General features: G+C 30.6%; 1 non-coding gene across 1 annotated transcript; it reads left to right on the forward strand.

Annotated features, from left to right (window-relative positions):
- Nucleotides 1-8,613: 8,613 nt before the first annotated feature.
- Nucleotides 8,614-8,685, forward strand: Trnaq-cug (transfer RNA glutamine (anticodon CUG)). Its single transcript has one exon. It is a non-coding gene; the product is annotated as a tRNA-Gln (tRNA).
- The last annotated feature ends 9,717 nt before the right edge of the window (nucleotides 8,686-18,402 follow it).

Genomic DNA, 18,402 nt, shown 5'->3' on the forward strand with positions numbered 1-18,402 from the left:
ACATATAACATTTAAGATTCTATAATTGTCAGCGCATTAAAGGTGCAAGTCCAATTATTTTAATGCGGTCTACGAACGTACTGTGATATTTTTCCTTAAGATTTTTTTGTATTTTTTGTATTAATTTGGATATATAATAATGTGCATGGCTTCTGAACGTACATAACGAACCTTTTTTTATTCCAAATCGTATAAAAAGTTTATATTTGTTTATAATTACGAACTCAAAAATAAATTATACGCAGAACAAGACACATGGAATAGTTGAGGTTTTAATTATTATTTACGACAAGAAAAAATAGTACCATCGCTTTCTAAAAATTCTATTTTCATTATTACATTTAACATTTATTTATTAGTATATATGTTTAATAATAATATACGTTTCACGAATTTTATATCGAAGACCCGAATTTTATTTCTATGTGACCTTATTCTGTCATTTGAGATTGTCGTTTGGGTGGGATGTAAACGTTCTCCCAAATCTCGTAGGGACGGATTACAGTTGCTCAACTCTGAATAAAATATAACGAACTGAATTCCATCTCGTTCTAAGAGATATCCGTGTAAAGTAATTTACGTTTCTCAGGTGATTTTTTCTCGTTCCAGTCGAGTCCGGTTTGTTGGGATTTCTGAATTTTCAACACGAAGAATAAATTGCATTTTGTAATAGATTTTTGTTTTTTCCAAAAATGGTTCATACTTAACTAATACTAAACTTAATAATATTATTAATAACTTCGGTTTAAAGACATTTATTTTCTCAAGGATTTTATAGGTTACTATAGTTTAAAATAGTGTCTCGGATACAGTAAATAAATAGTTAAATCTTAAATAAGATGGAGGTAGTAACAGAAAAAAAAACTAATAGGGCGGTGAGACCACATTAACTCATACTTATATTGTATATATTTGATAAAGCGATTCTTGAATATATATGCTTATTTTTTTTATAGTTGACCTTTGGACACTCAGAATTTTTTTAAATTAGTGAAAACTTAATCAGGTAATTTATTAATTGCATCGAAAGAAATTAAGAGTAGTTCGGAATCAATTTTGTGTATTTATGTATATACGTGCTGTAGGACTAGGGCTGTTTAGTTTAATAATACTAGATTTTTTTCTATATCTTATGAAAAATAATGTTTGTTTTTGATTGTTTTGGGCATTATGTCAACATTGTGATGATTGCTGATGTGCAAGTCATGTTCGATAATTGTTTATAAATAAGAGTCGCAAACTCTTTAATATAAAATATATGTATATAAATTTTAAAATAGCATACCTAAACTAATTTAAATAAACATTTAATTGTAATACAATTAACACATTTATAAAGCTCTCAGCGTACATACTGTGAGTATTATCTGTGCCCGAATGAAAGGCGAGAGTCAACACTATAATTCGACCTCTTAATAACTAGCACTAACCGGTTCCAACCGGCTCCAGCCGGTATAAAATGATTCAGTGGAGGATCGTCCTTTGCCAAATCCACTTAACACTAAGAGCTCTTTTAACTTTTTTTTTAGCGTAGAGACTAATCGAGCAGCTTTAAGCTGAATACAGACAAATGTTAGAGCTTTGGATTAATTTAAATGGCGGAGGTTGACTTCCGATAGGATTTGGGGTATTGAGGAATTAAAGAAATATATATTGCTATTAAATAAAAGTAGATTTGTAAATAAATTAGACGGTTTTTAATGAAAAATATAAAAAAAAACAAAGTAAAGTAACGATAAAAATGTCTCATCGTTAAATTAAGACCTTCTCCTTTTGACGGGAATGTTTAAAGCTTATTCCACCACACTGCCCCAGAGCGGGTTGGTTACTGGCGTGGTAGAATTTAATCCAATACTTGTAGATTTAGTCACCATATTTTTCTTCATCGCTGAGCACGAGATGAATTCATAACAAAAACTAAGCTCATAACAGATTAAGATTTAGGCATTACCGCTGGGAATAATCACTCATCATTTGTTTCACCAAAATTATAAAGTCTACTTATAACAGTCCATGCGGATTCAAAAACTTAATCTACAAAATTTTTACCTCCGTAAAAATTTGCATACATATTGCCATAATACATGAGAGTATAATCCAAGCCCACGTCAAGTGTTGAAAATTAATCTAAAAAACAAAAGACCACATTTTTTTCACCGCTATGAAGATTTCAGTGAAGTTATGCATAATTTAAATATTTACATTTTTGTTTTCAGGTAATTCTGATAGCCTAGACGTTAGTTTGAATATATAAGGTGGATTATTTTCTGGGTCTCATATGTTAAAAGTAGTGCTTATTTACTTTCCTACCGCTTATTATATTTATTATGTTAATGGTGATGACCAGACCGGAAACTTCCTGACTTAATCAGGTAATTTAATAATTACATTGAAAGGATTGAAGAGTAGTTCGTAATCAATATTGTGTATAAATATAGGTACTGTAGAACAAGGGCTGTTTATTTTAATAATACTAGATTTTTTGATTTTGTGAATTATGTCGGAACGTTCGGGGACGGAAACATTCTTAAAAGAGTCTGGTCAGCTGCGTAGAAAAACTGGCTTGGTGGTAGGGCTTTGTGAAAACCCGTCTTTGTCTATCCACTCTTAATATAGAACAGAAATATTTACTATGGTTATGTTGAGGTTTGAAGGGTTCGTGAGCCAGCGTCATTACAGGCCCAAAAGACATACATCTTGATCTCCAAGGTTGGTGGCGCATTGGCGATGTAAGGGATGAATAATATTGCTAACAATGTCAATGTCTTTAGGCAGTGGTGACTAATTATTATCAGTCTGCTTCACTATTGCAATAATAAAATAATCTAATGTTCAAATGTGTGTGGAAATACAGGTGCACTCTCTATTCTCTTACTCTCATAATCCGATCGGATGGCAGGAAATAATTAAGGCGCACGAATAACGGGTACATGATTTCCGACACTGTTTAATTCCAAACATCTCCAACTCAGAATTTCTCGACGGAAAAACTTAGTAACCTTTCATTAACTTGACTTGGATTGAACCCGGAACCTCGGGGTTTTTAAGGAATATAATACATATTCAATATATCTAGAAAATTATTATCGTTAAAGATATATTGTGTTTACGATTTAACTTATTTTATATATTGATTTTAACCTAATATTGTTTCAAAACATGACTTTAATTTACAAGCGAAGTTTCGAAGTGCTTTAGCTTAACGAGCACATTAACGCCAAAGGCATTAAAACTTAGACTAAATTGATTATCTAGTGCGTCTGTACCTACTGCAAGAATTACATTTGTGAGTTCTCTTAGCTTACATACATACATATGTGTGTGTTTCTTAGATCTTATCTCATTTATGTCACGTAGTCTTTTAATGTTATCTAGATATATATGTGTGTAACGTAGTAATTATAAAGTTGGTAGTAGTTATTGTTTAGTTTGATGTACTATCAATATGAATATAAATTATTATTGCATACGAAATTAAGGTAAATGAATACAAAACTATTTGAAAAAACCAAATATCCAAACTAATTTTATAAATGAGAAAGTGAGTTTGATTTGTTGTTCGTTTGTTACGCTTTCACGTAACGGAACTGAATTTTAGAAAATGGGATATGAAGCAAGCTTGAAGCGAAAGGAAGGATATAAGTTTCTGTTTTCATGTTTAACACCTGAACAACCATTCTTGTTCTATTACGCGGCGAAGCCACTAGCGAAACCTAATATTCTATATGTTAATAAAAAATATGCAATATATTACAAAAAATAAAACCTGAAACTTTAAACCTTACCCTTACCTTACCTTGACCTTAGTCATTTATAATAAAGAACATACAAGAATAAAGAACAAAAAAAAAACAAAACTGACCTCAAAATTATCGTTTGGTGTAAATATAATATAGTGAAGGTTTTGCTATATTTTAAATATAATATGTATAATTAATTCGAATTTTAAATCTAAAATCAGGAGAAACTAATAAAACTTAAAGAAGACCAACCACTGAATTTATATACGCGTAATTAATGAGTTAAGAAAAACATCGTAAGGAAGCCTGCATGTGTTGGAATATTAAGTGGCGCAGTGAAATAAGACTTAAGCCTTATTATTTGGAAGACCAGAGATCTAAGTCCAGTAGTGCGGCGTTTAAGAACTGTTTCATTGACATTTATGGAATGACGTCATATTAAAATATGGCGACTGTGTATTGAGCGCACAGATAAGCTTGATTGAATTTTCATTTTCTAACACAAAACATATACTAAAAAATAAAGTCTGATAAATAACGTTACAGTAAATCGCTATGGAATGGATTTTACAGTTAATTTAGCAGTAGCGTTAAACGATAAACACAAGCTCCTACGAAACACAAAACTAATTAGGCGCGAAATAGTCGCTTTGTCGAATCCCGCCACAAATTGATTGCTACGAGTAGGTATTGTGATTGAATCGCTTCCTATTAATTCAAACAGTTAACAAAACTATCCGTTTATCACACCGAAGCTAATTGCACATTTGAATAAAATCAATATATTAAAAAAAAATTCATTTATATTGGCGAATAATTTGTTGGTGTAGTAAGAAGACAAAGTATTATTAAACTGATCATTCGCTAAATAACCTTTATAAGTAAGGGCTTGAGTATTTTACAGTATATGTAGGCTGACGAGCATATGGGCCACCTGATGGTAAGTGTTCACCAACGCCCTCTCACCCTTCAAACCGAAGAAGAAATAATAACCATTCCTTACATCACTAATGCGCTACTAATCTTGGGAACTGAGATGTTATGGCCCTTGTACCTGTAATTACACTGGCTAATTCACCCTTCAAACCGGAACGCAACAATACTAAGTACTGCTGTTTTCCGGTAGATTATCTGAAGAGTGGGTGGTACCTACCCAGAAGAGCTTGCACAAACGGCTAACGAAGATCAAAACTCTAATGAACCGCTCCACACATAGACAGTGGCACTGTAAGAAGCGTTAGCCATCTCTTATATCACCAATGCGCCATCAATCTTGGGAATCAAGATACTATGCACCTTGTACCTATAGTTATACTGTCTCATTCAAATCGGAAACCACAATGCTCAATATTTCTTGTTGGTAGTAGAATTTGTGATGAGTGGGTTATCCAGACGATTACCATCAGAAAGCCCCACCATTAAGTATACATATAGTGCATAATATACTGGTATAAAAAAATAAAGAAAAAGCAATAATGATCATATCACATGAATTATACTTATAAACGCCTTATTAAATTTTCAAAAGCAACCCCTACACAAAGATATGAAATTGGCAAACATTAACAAGACGCTAATGTTACACATGTGTGATACACGGGTTTTGTTTGCGTGTGATCATTCGCTATGTTGGAAGATATCCAGAACTGCAGTGCTTTTAAAATTATTTGCAATAACTTGTTTTTTTTTTTATTGTTGAATCGCTGTGCGGCAATTTCACGCTAAGTGATATGATACTAATATTGTAGAACTGACGTTGTTTGTTTGTTTTTTGCGCGACTAATTCGATTGTTAGTAACAGCCTGTGAATGTCCCACTGAGCTAAGGCCTCCTCTCCCTTTTCGAGGAGAAGGTTCGGAGCTTATTTCACCACGCTTCTTCAATGCGGGTTGGTGGAATACTCATGTGGCAGAATTTCAGTGAAATTAGACACATGCAGGTTTCCTCACGATGTTTTCCTTCACCGTCAAGCACGAGATGAATTATAAACACAAATTAAGCACATGAAAATTCAGTACACAGTTAATAAATCGTAATTATTTACTTGACAAATATTTTATCAAAGTTTGATCACATATCTCCGCTCCGCTCCATCTTAGACCTTCAAGTGTGATAACAGTCAAGCGCTAGCTTATATATTTGAAAAAAAAAATGCAGCACCGGTCTAGGCTTTATCAAGAAGAGCCGGGACGAATATATAGTTTATTATATAATGTGCTAAAATGTTTTAAGTCACGAAACTTGGAATTGTACTTATTACGTGATTATTTAGTAGAAGTGCTTGGTAATAACGTTATTTTTTGCAAAATATTTCTTTTAAACATGCTACAACAGTTTTATATAATTTTTATTGTTACTGCATACGAGAACGGTTAGAGAATATATTGATTTATATAAGGAAATATTTATTCACTGCTAACATCGGTTTATTTTTTAAATACGCTGGTTGTTCCTATCTCAAACGCCCCCGCACTAAATTCGCTCATCACCCGCTAAACAACTTTTATAAGTACCTAAACACGATAAACATATAATTAAAAATAATTTCAAATGGTGTAATACGCGGTCTCTAATTCAAGTTTCCCACTATAGTAGCTAAGTTAGTATCTGAACTAAGTGTACACAGAGTGTTCTAAATGCTAGAGAAATTATATCACGTTTAAAACATTGTCTCGCGTTTATGCCTAGTATTCAAGCAATGAATTCAGTTATGTTAACAAAATTTAAGCACAACTTGATGTCAAAACTATATGATAATTTAAATTTCGAATTTATTATAAGAAAATTATATGTCACAATAACAAAAATATCTGGATGGGTTCTTCGTTCGTTATTCGTGCAAGGCGTATTTAGCTTTCGAGCTCGATATATTTACTAGATCTATATAATTTCAACAATAGTTAAATAATTCATATAAACCACTTGGAGGTCTGTATACGCATACAACAATGACACAGGCTATTTCAATAGTCTGCTTCATAGAAAGGCTCACAACATAAAGAGACCACCTATTGTCTTAAAATTTAATTTAATTTTCATTCCAAATTAGAACTTGTCACATTATTATTATGCTCAATAGAAGTAGTGGCCAGGTCAACCAAAAATGGCCAAAAATAATAATATATATGTATATAGACTATGATAGAAGTTTTGGTATTTTTCTTCTATAAGAATTCTATAGCTTAGTCCAAATAAAATCCTCCATCTATTATTAATTTACAATTTAATGTAATAATCCTTGATTGTATGGAAGTGTAATTTATATGCCCTTTAGAACATTGATTCTAGTTATATCCAAATAATAATAGTTGTTAGTATATAATCAACAGTTTTATATAATGTCCATTAAAAAGTATGCTTACGAATAATTTGATAATTCTTCTCCAAGCGTACTATTATAACACTTTCAGACAATTCTTAAAGAAGCAAACTTTAACATAATTTCATCCTGAAAGAAGTCTGAGCAGTAATAAGCTTAAGTCTCCAAGATCGAACCCGCACTAATCGCCTTAGCGAAAGCGCTTCAGGACAAATTCTCTTACGGTTTAATTAAATTTTATGTACGTACGTACATAGGATAGATACGTAAATTGAGTTAGCTACGGGCTGTTGTGGTTTATTGCGTTTGAGTGGTAAAGTGACTTTAGTTCACGTTTATAGTTAGATGTGCCCAACTACAGATTGGCAATATTACTAATGAATTTAATCTAAAAAGCCCGCCTAGTTAGGTATCACATATTCTATCGCCAAATACCAACGTGTTGTACAGGCAGAAGAGGTATTGCTTATCGTTAGTTCCCAACGTTGGCGCATTGGCGATGTAATAAATTGTTGATATCACACAGAGCCAATGTCTATGGGCTGTAGATATGTACTGACGGTTGGACCATTTGACAGTATGTCAGTTACATTTTCATTTCTGTCACACACTTAAAAATATTTTAAGTAGGTATTTTTTTTATTACAATCATAATGTTAATTATGCTTGGCAACTAGCGACACCTAACGACTAACGAGGTAACAGTTTCATCTTAAAATAATATATGAAATACGTCTGTCAGTCATTATATTATTCTATCAATTATAACTGAAGGCATGAGTGGATGTAGGTGATATGTAACTTTTTTTTTATTATTTCTTATTTTATGTCATTGAAGGTGTTATGTCTATACGTATTTTTTTATAATTGCCATACGAATGTCACGAAAAGTGCGCTTATTTTAGCTATTATTTTCAATTATTTTCTATTTGTGTTTGTTGATTAAATGGAACAATATATAAATATTATATGTTCATATTGAACATGTTCATATTTTTTATTTATTAATCTATTATTTGTAAGCTTTGTTTTTCACACATAGAATAAATTACTACAACACTATCACAAAACATAGTATTTATATAATATACAAAAACACAGATATACTCTAGTATTCGTATTTCTAAATCACACATAAGTACATATATAAAACAAGAATTGAAACTTTGATGCTGGTTTCTATAAAATTATAAATTTGTGACATATATCTGATCGAAGTCGATTTTCAGCTAGTTAGTCTAATAATAATTTTATTGTAATGTAAATATAAATGATAATTGTGCTATCCATTCGCCAAGTGTTGAGTTAATGCCGTGTCTAAGAATAGAACGTTATAAATAAACTCTTTATCAAACGAAAGTACACCGTATTGCAAGGAAATAAAAGTTATGTTAGTGTACCGCATATTTTGTCAATTTCGTTAGTGTAATTGACTGACCAACCGATATACGAGAATAGATTGAAATAGCAATATTAAAGAAAAAGATAGCTAATGATTACACGTATTAGATACGTTTGTACTATATGATTAAATATTTTACATTACAACACATCGGTCCCATGGTGTAATGGTTAGCACTTTGGACTCTGAATCCAACGATCCGAGTTCAAATCTCGGTGGGACCTGATGTTTTTGTTATAATATATTTTTTTTATCTATTCAAAATTAGTTGGCAACACAACATTAAAAAATATTTTTTTTAATTTATTATAAGTTTTTTTTGATAATTTATTTAGTATGGTGCTTCATTACTTTTACGATATCATCCATATTTAATTAATTATTTATTACTGTTATTAATGTTAATTGTTATAAATGTTAATTGTTATATATATAATTAAAAAATAATATATATATATATAATTAAAAAAAAACGAAGTGGCAATAAATTATTAACATAAAAACACTTCAGTAACTTAATATCTTAGTGTATCTTTAAACTTGTTGAATTAAATTAAATGAAAGCAAAATCACATTAATATAATTGAAAACTTAATCTTGAGTTATATATAATTAATATTTAATATATTTATTACTCCATCAAAGGATATACACTTACGAGTACATTACATCCTGGAATAATATTTTAAAATATATGTGTTCCTTCAGCTATATAATAATAATGTCCTCCAGACCGATTTCGGACACGGCGGCCAATCTCAAGGAAGATGAGCCAACTACGCAGGAGATATTATATATATATATATATATATATATATATATATATATATATATATATATATATATATATAAATAGGCTTTACGCGTTTTCCGAGGCACGAGAGTTAACACACTTCTAACTTCCAGACTCCAGGCTGCTACAGAGAATTTTCTGACAGAAAATCCCAATAACTTTTTACTGGCCCGACCAGGGAATTGAACCCAGGACCTCGGGTCTGCGGCCTCCTCAGCCAGTAGACCAACGAGGCAGTCATCAGTTATATATATATACCATATCAAGCACATATTTATTAAAAAACAAATTTGTGAGATATTTTTAGTACCGAAGAACTTGAAGTCAATATGATGTTTATAAAGCCTAGTATGTATTCTACCGATCCTAGGTAAGCCTAGGATCAAGATAGAATTAAGATTCGCTTCGGATTGTAAATTAAATATATATGTGTACTAAATTACTAATGAGTTAAATTCTTGAAATTTTGAATGTCTCAACATTCGATGACCATGCAATAATAAAACGTGACATATTAAAAAATATATATAAATAATTTATTTATAGTAATTTTAGTGCGAAGCGTCTTTAGCGAAATAGGGTAAAATTTTAAGGTGGACTATAATTAGAACATTTTTTTTCTTATGTAATGTTTCAGTACATAAGAGAAAATCCTTCTAATACATTTTACTAATATTCTTAATATGTTAACACATGGTATATACTATTATGTTTTTAGTTATGTTTTTTTCATAGAATAGGAAGGCCGACGAGCATATAGGCCACCTGATGGTAAGTGGTCACTAACGCCCTAAGACATTGGCATTGTTAGAAATGTTAACCATCGCTTACATCACCAATGCGTCACCAACCTTGGGAATTAAGATGTTATGTCCCTTGTGCCTGTAATTACACTGGCTCACTCACCCTTCAAACCGGAACACAACAATATCAAGTACTGCTGTTTTGCGGTAGAATATCAGATGAGTGGGTGGTACCTACCCAGACGAGCTTGCACAAAGCTCTACCACCAGTAGATATGTAACATAACACAGACAATTTAGAATCGTCGTTATTTATTTTTAAAAATCGAATAGTTTCATAAGATAATTTATTATATAATATTATCCCTTATATTATAAATGCGAAAGTAACTCTGTTACGTATATATATTAGTACTGAGAGACTTAAAAATAATATCTCCGAGAATGTATTGCTGGTCATATAGTGTAATTGGTCTCTCCCTTATAAATTTACAAAAACTTATTTAGTACTTTAAAAACATTGTTATAGTGCGACGAAAATACATCTAACGCCATCTATTGACGAGAAGATAAATTAAATAATATTTGGCATAATGTCATTTGATCTTGAACAGTTAAACCGATTTTGATGTAATTTGGTATGAAGCAAGCTTGAACTACAAAAAGTACATAAGCTTATTACCTTGCTTAATATCTGCCCCCCTCCTTCAATCGCGCGTGCGAAGCTGCGGGTGAAAACTAGTTTTATATATATAAAGTATAAAAGAAAACAATTACACCAAATGTAATTGGAGGTAATAACAGCTCTTCGCGTCAGCAATCGTATTGGAAAGTAGATTTTAAAACAATAAGCACTTGAGAAAGAAAAGGTATGCCCATATTTATAGCGAGTTAATTTTTTATGTATTTTGGGGGTAAGTATTGTGTGTGTGTGCCTGACCAAATCTGAACAAGGCATATCAAAATCAAAATATGGATGGAGGATGATGAAGCTGCTTTTGATCAATGTGAAATTGAATCCATATTATTCATACACTAGCTATTGCGTGCGGTTTCATTTCACCTGCGTTTATTGTTACTGCTTCATCCTCGTGGATATTAGGGTTATATTCTATTTTATATAACAAAAGGCAGTATGTCCCATACGAGCTTAGTTTGATGGTGCTTTGGCGGTTAATATTTTTAACGGCGCCCATGCCTGTGGGTGGTTTACCAAGACCGCTTACCATCAGGTGGCCCTTTTGGTCCGCCTACCTCTTGTACAAAAAATCATTTATCAAACAAATTCAATCTGATAGATGAGCTTAGTGTTTTCAAATTCTTAATGAAACTATATGACATAGTTTATATGTGTGAATAGACATTCTAAAAGACGCCTACATTCAGAGGACGCCCTTAACAAAGCGATTTAGTTAGCTACGAAGAGAATAGGTAAAGTCCTTAGCATTTTTATTGAACATTTTCTCAGCATTCAGATCTAAAGATTTGAATAATACTGTTTCAACCGGTTGAATATATCTACTTCCCGTCTAGATATTGCCTAATGCTACTCTTTATTGACATTTTTATATTTAAAGAAGACTTTTATGTGAAGTGATGTACATACTTAGATGGCTATGTAGTATGTATGTTGATATATGTTTCGGAATTTTTATCAAGTTGCTTTTTTTATGTTCTTTCATTGATTAAACCTTAATAGTTCTGCCCGAATTCGCGCGCATGTGAGGGGATGAATTGTTCGGCTGTCCTTTTCTCAATCTCTGACAACGTGTATGCTTTTTATATCAATCCATTATAATAATAATAATAGCCTGCAAATCTCCCACAGCTGGGCAAACGTATCTTTTCTATTATTATTTTTCAATTTTAATTTCTTTTCGAAAAGTTAATCCAATTAAATAATAAATTAAACCAAATCATTTTCAACGGAAGTCGGAGCCATTGTTAAAATATAAATAAAAGAAATAGAATGGACAATACAAGCATTCATTAGAACTAAGCGGGCTATTTTAAGTCTAGGCACTCGACGGAATTGTTCCAATGAAATGGTATTATGAATTTAAATCTCGATCACTTTAATATGTACTTATTTAAAAAAAAAAGAACTCAATTCCCGAGATAAGAACTAATGGAAGACTAATTATATTTAAGTGTTGCTTGCTAACGTGACATTTAAATGGTGTATTTTTAGATCGATTCTTTATATTATTCACTAGCTACCGCTTACGGTTTCACACGGGTAGAATTTAAAAGTCTACAATATTTATAATACATACAACTCTATTGGTTTACGCGGCGCACGTCAGTAAAGCCAGTCGGCCTGACTATTTCCGACATCTTTTTTTTATAAAATAGGTAGGCGAATAAATAAGCCTGATGGTAAATGATCACCATCATCCATCCGAATACTCACTACTCAAGCCGAAATACAATAATAATATGTATTGCTTTTTTGATGAGTCGGTTGTTCCTATAGAGTCGGGTTACAACAATCGTCGTCATATTTCATCCTATTTACACAAAACTACATATTAAATAAACGTTTTCACAATACAAAAACAATCACTACGTTCATTGACGAAACCGTATGAAAATCTTTAACTTAAAAATAAATGTAAAATATATATTTTTATATACCATTACGTTTTTTAATTAACATAAATGTATGAGATCCGAAATATTTATTCATTTCAAACCTTAATCATTGAGTTGAAGTTTGAAATTGACTTTTTTGAGGACACTCAGATTTAATTTATGTACCCCGGGGGAGATATTGGAAAAGCTTTCACTTAAGAATCCTTGAAATCTGTCGAAAGGTGTGAACGACTTTGAAGGCGTCAAATTGAAACGATTTATTTGAAAAAATATTTAAAAATATCTCTATTTATATTTATCGTTCCGTATCGTTTAATTACTTCACTTTGTTTAAAATTAATTAAATTTAATTGTGAGTTACGTTTAGCCATTATTATTTAATGTTCAAAAGTTTTTTTTTTTTAACTTACTAAGCGAAATAAATAACACGATCATCTTAACTCGGTTAGATTTTTATTTTTCAAACAGATAAATTTTACACGCTCTAATGTTTTTTTAGGTCAAGTTTGGACTTTCGGCTTAGTATTATTAAGTAAAAAAAATGCAATGCGTTTGCATCAGTCTCTAATTACCTTGACATATTAGAAATATGACAATAATATGACAATACTTGACATATAACTGTCATAAGCTACGATTCGCTTTTTAGTTAAATGCTGATTTCGCTCTTTTTGTCATTATTGATTTGACATTCGCTAAACAACGTATATAAACTGAGACTGATAGTTTTATAGAATTAGTTAAGTACACTCCTTACTTTAAATAAACCACACTTAAAAAAACCTTTTTTTATTTCAACGATTTGTTTAAAACAAGGAACAAACTGCAAAAGAACTCGCATAACTTATAAATAAATTTAAGCTCTAACAAGTACGGAAGGTAAAATAAATAACAATTAAAATATCATATAAGAACTTGAACTAGCGCTTTGTGGAAAAATAGTTTAAAAATATTAAACAACAAAACAAGCAATTCATTTTAAGCGTTGCTTTGAAGAGATCGAAAAAAAAAGCCGTGTTTACAGAGTTCTTAAGATGTCCCCTCGGTTATACGAGGAGCATTGGGCCGCAATAATGAGTCTGTGAACGGTATCTTTTTAAAATGTAAACGTTTAAAATGGAACGTTCGAAATTTAAATTGCTCTAGATCAAATAAAAAAAGTTTGCTCGTCAATTTAAATTGATGAAATAGTTTTTTTTTATTTGTCTTAAGGGATTTTATATTAATAATTTTATATTAATAAAATATTGAAAATATTTAAAAACCGAACCGTTTGCTTTTACTTTTTTTTAAGATTTTGATACAAATTTTATGCTATTATTAATAGTTGCAATGTAAACGATCGATTTTATTTAACAGTAACAGTAACAGTAACAGCCTGTTAATGTCCCACTGCTGGGCTAAGGCCTCCTCTCCCTTTTGAGGAGAAGGTTTTATTTTAATTTTAAATATTATTAACACTGACAAAATTAAATAGTGTATAAATATTTTGCCGAGATTTTAGTAATTTACATAGGTATTAATTTATAAATTTTACAAATAGTGGCTAAAGATAATAATGTATCTTTAAGCAAATACACGCACTAAACGAAACTAAGCGCAAACTTATCTTTCGATCAAACCAAGCTACTTTTCGATTCGAGCTCTATCAAACAAATGGCGAATTTTACCGACAACCAATCCTTATATAAAACTGCCTACGAAAGGACCATGAGAATTTCAGTTAAGGACTAACGATGGTATTATAAATTGACAAAGCATTTTAAATTCTATGCAATTGAAATAGATGTATAAGTTGCTTATGATATATTTGCGACACAAATAGGATCTCACTTTCACGCTCTTTGACCGTGGGATCTTTGTGCGTGGGAAAACACCATTATACAGTGTGCTTATATTGTAGATATAAAAAAAAAACGTTGTCACAGGTATAATAAGTCTATTGAACCAGAGTGACTATTATGTTTTGCATAATAAAATAGTATGTAGGTTTAGTATTCAAAATTAAATAAAAAAAAATATTGACTACAATAAATACATTCGGGTTTGAATTATTGTTTCATACTTAATCACAACTTTTAGTGAGTTTTTCTTTATGATATTAAATTTCACTTTAATCATTACGCAGTCAATAGAAATCGCAATTATTTTTAAAAAAAATATAAAATTAAAAATAAAATTCTTCAAACAATTTACGATATCGTAACTCTAACGCCGAATTAAGGAGGGTTCAACGATTTAGGAGTTAAAACTTGAAAAGAAAAAATTTAATTAAACAACTTCACTAAAACGATATTGATTTAGCGGATAGACTCAAGTTGTAAATCGGAATGTTATGTAAACCGGGCAAATAACGCTCTAGCATTCAGGAAAAATGTAAACATGGTTTTTAATTATCTGTCAACAATCCCGACGAATATGTCATCGGGGTCTCACGGCCTTGTAATTGACACGCAAAAAATATACCGAAGCCAATATACTATCGACGTGTGTTATGACACTTATAGCTTTTAAATTAAGGTATGATTTCGTTTGAATTTAATACAAATGATCGCTTCGGTCAAAAATCTATGGAATCCCACAGTGAAATATTTCTTGTGGGAATTAAATTTTGGTGGGAATTTCGTGTGTTCGTTGTGTAGACACGTGCCATGAGTCGTGTTGCGCTGCGGTTAAAATATTTTAAATTTAGGGTGAATTTATTTAGGCGATGTCTTATTCTATCTATTCAGGATATATTTTATTGATTGAGTCTAACCTTTTTTTTTTAATTTTTACATTCGCAAACTTTAGCAACAATGCTTTTTTTTAGTTATTTTTGTGAGTAATAAATGGTTACCATAACCATGATCGTCGAGCCCATAGACATATTGAAACAAAATGGTACGGCTAATTAAAATATCTGCCCCGAGCGGGTATCAAACAAGAACAATGAGCACTTACTTTACTTATATACCTTATATAGAAACCCGAAACTCATATTATGTCTATGTTAAGAATATTTGTGAAACAACCTTATTATGTACTGTAGAGTATGTAATATTTGCATCAATTGTAATCTACAAATATCATTTTAACATTTTACTTATAACAAAGTATGTAAACCATTGTCTAATACATCTATGTTTTTTTTATTACTGTCTAGGGTCTCACATTTTAGTTCCCATTGTCAATAAGTATCTATGAACGCCACGACAATTTACGGCCTTACTTCTAAACGTTTTTTTAGATTTTATTAGTTAAGCAATGCTGTGTCATAGTCTTTCGAATGTCACATCAATAATGACAGAAAGAGAGAAATCCGTGTTTAACTAAACAGTTTATACCTAAGTACCTAATGCCGTTAGTTTTTATTTATTTTTAATTACTTAAGTACTTCTTAGAAAAGGAAACAGTATAACTTTATAGTTATTTCAGATTCTTTACGCCCTAACGGCTTAATAGTCTATAACCCTATAATTACACACGTTTAATAGTTAAGTATGAATTACAAGCGAATTAAATGTCTACAACTTAGATTTAATGTTTAACAACAATTTATACAGATATATCAATCAATCAACAGCCAATCGTTGTCCACTGCTGAACATAGACCTCTCCCAAGGTGCGTCAAAGCTTCCTGTCCTCCGCCTTCCGCATCCAGTTGGTGCCCGCCACCTTAAATAATAATATATAATTATAAAGTTTATACCTAAGTACCTAATGCCGTTAGTTTTTATTTATTTTTAATTACTTAAGTACTTCTTATGATATAATATATTCATATTCTGTATAAATATAACAATATATTTATACAGAAGTCGTCTAAAAAGTAAATATTTTAAAAGTGTTTTTTTATGTATAAAAATGTTTGGTTCAAAACGTGTGAAGGTATTTTTTTGCGTACGTTATCTGTAGTTGAGAAAGGATCTGAAGTTCCCATGGCGAGTTCCGTTCCTACGGGTTAATGGGAATTTGGCGTGAGAATTGTTTTTTTTTAAACATCAAGACATAAATGTTTATTTATGAAATATCATTGTCACTTAAATTCATTCGTGACATTGCATTTTGAAATAAGAACGAGATTTTTTTTTTAACTTAGTAATAAATAATATTATATAAAAGGCAACTTATACTTTAATTTTTTTTTAATAATAGACGTTAAATTTGTTAAATAAATATATTAAAATAAATAATATTAGTCATGAAATTTAAATAAGCTGGTTCAAATGATACCATAATTATCATACATTTAAAGATTATAACCCTCCATCGCCACTTAATGTGGCACGCGTCTTTCAAGGGGTATTTTATATCCCACGGTATATTTCTCGGGTCAAAAGGTCCGCGGGAACCAATCGAACAATCGCACGTTGACTTCGTTTTAAAAGGGGGACTTATATCGTTAGAATAAAGGCTGTGTTCGTTGGTCCTGACCTATTTTGTGAGGATTTAACACTTTGCATGGTCACACGGGTGATGGGATACATGTCGGTCGTGTGGGAACATACAATTGTGGGACTTTTTTGATATCCGTTTATAATGATACACATTTTTTAAGTAACATTTTTAGTTGGAATTTTAATGTATTTTTTTTTATATGTAATGCCTGCGTATTACTTTTCTACAGTCGTTAGAGTTTCGCGTTATTACGTGTACTTACTGTTTATGTAAAAAACAAATGAAAAATTAATACATATTATTACATTTAAATAATATATAATACAATATTCGAGTTAAAAACTTACATATTTCTGTCTCAATTCTTACACTTTCGTTAATGTTTTGTTGGTTTATAATTAATTATCAAATTTAATACATAATAACACCAATTAAATAAAAATATCTTTAAAATTTTTACAAAAGTAATTCGTGTCTTAAATTAATAAGGATAGAAAACTAATATTTCATATTCCTCCTTACATCGTTAATATAAGTTCCATCGGTAATATATTTTTTTCATTTTAGCAAAAAAAAAAGTTTTGATATGAAATCAAAAATTTATAAAAAAAAACTAAATTATGTTATCAGGTAACAAATAGTTCCGTTTGATAGAACAGATTATTATAAAATAACAATATAACAAAAAAATAAATAGTATGTAGTTGAATGTATTTGTAAGCCTCGTTAAAATCATCACAAAGATCATTTTCATGTAATCGAATTAGTCTCATACGTAAAAGCGAAGCCACTTAATTCCCACGGAATTCGTTATTCCCACAGAACCGTTCCTGCGTTGTGTGAAAATCCTTACTATTAGGGTATCGACCATGTAAGCGGAAGTTTTAAATAGATACAATTTTTTTTTACCGTCAGGCAGCTTTTAATGAAAATAATAGTTTGGGATGTAAATGGTTCATTCATTTAGATTGGGTTTTAAGGTTTATCAATATTAGGCATTTAAGGGTTATGAATGTCGGGTTAAAAATATAAATTTCGTAAGGATTAATTAACATAAATTGTTAGTCATATGATAATATGCTTTCAAGACGAAAATATGAGATTCTATTAATATTACTAAGATAAAAAACAAAAAAATTAAATATTATAAAACAAACATAAATGCGTTCTATAAAACACGCTGCTTAGTATTTTTTTTAATTAAAAATAAAACAATACTAATTACACTTTAAGGTGAAAATCTCATTTAAAAAAAGTATAGTATCATCCTTTGCTTACCCGTTTTAATTATTTTGTAACATGATAATAAACATAATTATTTTTACTAGAATCGAAATCCTTTTCTCACGATCCAATTTATTTCTCACGCACCGACCGACGTTCCCACGCGAATTCGTAACGATATTTTTGTATTGTAGCTTTGGCAGCGT

This window comes from Nymphalis io, chromosome 21, assembly GCF_905147045.1.
Source record: "Nymphalis io chromosome 21, ilAglIoxx1.1, whole genome shotgun sequence".
In the NCBI taxonomy this organism is placed as follows: Eukaryota; Metazoa; Arthropoda; class Insecta; order Lepidoptera; family Nymphalidae; genus Nymphalis; species Nymphalis io.